This window comes from Pteropus medius, unplaced genomic scaffold (genome assembly GCF_902729225.1).
Source record: "Pteropus medius unplaced genomic scaffold, Ma_sr-lr_union100, whole genome shotgun sequence".
Taxonomy (NCBI): domain Eukaryota; kingdom Metazoa; phylum Chordata; class Mammalia; order Chiroptera; family Pteropodidae; genus Pteropus; species Pteropus medius.
Genome location: NW_024352873.1, coordinates 23,757 through 27,130, shown reverse-complemented (window position 1 = coordinate 27,130; position 3,374 = coordinate 23,757). Strand labels below are relative to the sequence as shown.

General features: G+C 39.3%; 1 pseudogene; it reads right to left on the bottom strand.

Annotated features, from left to right (window-relative positions):
• Positions 1 to 1,963: 1,963 nt before the first annotated feature.
• LOC120592540 (olfactory receptor 7G1-like) lies at positions 1,964 to 2,969 on the bottom strand (annotated as a pseudogene).
• Between the last annotated feature and the right edge of the window lie 405 nt (positions 2,970 to 3,374).

The following is a 3,374-nucleotide window of genomic DNA, read 5'->3' as shown; positions in this document are numbered from 1 at the left end:
CAAATACGTTCTCCTATGATCTTTGAATATTCAAGTCATGTTTTTCAGGCTTCCGAGTGCATCAGCAACTCACTAAGTTCTTATTTATAAAACCCAGCCTTTAAATATCTCCCCACCCAAATATTCAAAGTCAGTAATTCTCAGGTGAGATTAAAAAAATCTTCAGTGTGAACAAAGGTCTCAAGTGCTTCATCTCAAGGTGTTCTGTGGCTGTCAATGGAGGAAGCTCTGTTCTAGAAGACACCATGGGTTTCAGGCAGGGAGTTGTCTTCCCACTGTAGAGCTGACACAATTCCTCCCCTTCTATAGATGAGGGGTGCTCCCTGGAGTCCTGTGGGACCTCTATTCTATGGCCCCTTTCCCCACACACACATCCATAAAGATCTTTCTGTCTGAAGACCCCACATATGAATTGTGGAAGAATGATGGCCCCTAACCCTTCCAGCTTCTCTTTTCTACTGTTGTATTTTTTCATTCACCATTTCCTCCATAAAAACTGTGTTCCTCATAAAGACACATTATGAAATTTGCATAACCACCATAATTATGACACTTCAAGACTTTAGTCAGCAAATTGATTTTATTCGCCCAAGTTTCTCTGTGTGGACTCCACCAGAGATGAGTAAGAAATACAGCAAGAAGAGGAAACTAAGGAGATAAAGAAAAACTCAGATACATGCTTCTCAATAAACCAAGCAAAAGGCATCAAAGTAAATGAAGTGTCAGAAGAGATGAACAACCATTACACTGCTACCCAAGAATTAGTGATTTGATTATATTACTAAGACTGGAAAATATGCTCATAGCTACTACAACGAATATAAACAAATATAAATGATGAAGCAGGTAGTAAAAATAAGTGAGTACAAAAGGATTATAAAAAGAATATAGGCAAGATACAAAAAACTATGATGCCACTTAAATGTTACGAATACTACTATGTGTCAGGCATTTTATTAAGTGCTTGTAGTGGTTATGAAAGCTGGCCACCCAACAGGAATTAACCCTAGATGGTCAGTCTAAGGCTCCCATATTAATCATTTTCCTCCACACTAGTAATTAGGTTTAGAAGAAGTATACAATCCTGTTTTCAGTAATGGGATGGAGGGCATATCTTCTGGATGATGTCATGAAAAGGTCAATTATCAAGTGACTCAGAGAAGGACAGTCAGTTTTCTGCCTTTGGGCATCATGTCCGAATATGACACCTGTATCTACTACCATCACTAGTCTTGGGAAGAAGCCACCTCATGGAGAACTGAATGAATCCCTATTCTCTAACTCATATATTTTCTACATCTGCAATACCTATAATAAAAGATAACTCTTTCTTATATGAGAATATTAGAGTCAGGGATTCTTTTTCTTATTAGAAGTGAAGACTTCAGCTAGATTTCAAATATTTCACGTTCATCTGAAACCACTGACATAATCTGATTATGCCAATGTTATAGCTAAGGAAACCAAATATGATGGATTCTGATATTGCTCCAGAGAGACACAGCTTAACAGAGACAGTTCTCAGTAATTACTGCATTGGGGTAAGAAAGGAGAGCACCCTTGCCTCACAGTAGGCCTAAATCTGGAGAAAATTCACATGGCCATTAGCATGGGACTAGGTGGAAAGCTAGTCTCTACTTATAACCATAGGCTTGCTTAAATGTTTTCCCTGTCCTATCTACATACTCCCACATTCATCAGAGAACATTTGCCCCACCCTCCCCGCCAAACCACTGTAACAAAATCCAAGCACTCAGGTTATACTTCTATGGACATGACCCAAAAATCTAACTTTAGACAGTTGAAATTATTTGTCAAACATCACAGAATTAGATAAAGAACAAAATCAGATTTCAAGCCTAATTTGAAATGCACTTGGTCATCATGTTATGTAGTCATTTTAGAGGACCTTAATGATAAAAGTGTTGGCTATTCTGAAACAATAGATATCTTTCACTTTGACTCACTCTAGAAAACTGACCCAAATGTGATGACACAACCACTGAAGAAAAGTTATCCTAACAATTATTTTTCTCAAGGCTTCCTTCATATCTCTGTTCCTGAGGCCATAAATGAAGAGTTTCATCATTTGAGGAACCACAGCATACAACACCAAAGCCACCACAGTCTTCCTAGAATAGTCAGTAACTGCAGAACTAATGTACACTCAAAAACCTACACCGTAGAATAAGAAGACAGTTAAGAGATGAGACCCACAGGTGGAAAGGTTCCATATTTTCTTCCAGCTGATGGAATTCTCAGAAAAGAAGAGACAATTTGAGTATGAGAGAAAATGATCCTAGTGAGAGAAATACTACACACTATACTAGCCATAAAATTAGCCAGGATGGTATTGATGAGAGAATCAGAACAGGCCAACTTGATGACCTAAGCAAACTCACAGAAGAAGTGAGGGATTTCCAGGTCTTTGCAGGACAGTTGCAACACCATCAGGCTGTGGAGCAGGGCATCCACAGTGGTAATAGAGTAGAATCAAAGGAGAGTAGAATCAAAAACCCACAGAGGCAGGGGTTCATGGTGACTGGGTACATCAAAGGGTGTCAAATGGCCACATAGCGGTCATAGGCTATTGCTGTGAGCAGAAAATTTTCCAAACCAACAAAAATCAGGATGAAGCAGATCTGAGTGAGACAGCCTGTGTAAGAGATGTGCTGATTCTGTGCTTGGATGTTCACCATGATCTTTGGGATCATGGCTGTGCTTAAACAGATGTCAGTAAAGGACAAATTGGAGAGAAAGAAGTACATGGGCTTGTGGAGGTGGGAGTCAGAGATGACAGCCAGGACAATGAGCAAGTTTCCCGAGATGGTGACCAGGTACATGGTCAGGAACAGGCAGAAGAGGAGGGACTGCAGTTCTGAATCACCTGTCAATTTCAGAACAGTAAATTCTGAAACATCTATTTTGTTACTGGGTTCTATGTTATTGATAAATCTGATGTAAAACATTGGATGACAGGAAATAAAATTTATTGTCCCTGGACCAGCAGAAGCAGTACCTGGAAACTTGTTAGAAATGCCAATTCTTGGCCTCACTTCAGACTTAATGATGGTAAGATCCAGGGATGATGACCAGCAATCTGTTTTAACGAGCTCTACAGATGACTCTGGCATAAGCTAAAATTTGAGAACTGGTGTTCTAGAAACACTCATCTATACTATGGACCCATGTGAACATATGAATCTTTCACTCGGCTCATTTCTCCCTCCATCCTTTTTCTCTCCCTCTTCCTCTTACCTCTACTCACTTAGTCAAACCAAAATTTTATTGAGCAATAAAACACATTGAGGCAAGTCAGTAGAATGGAATAAAGAACACAGAACTATTTCACACCTCCAAACAAACAGAAATAT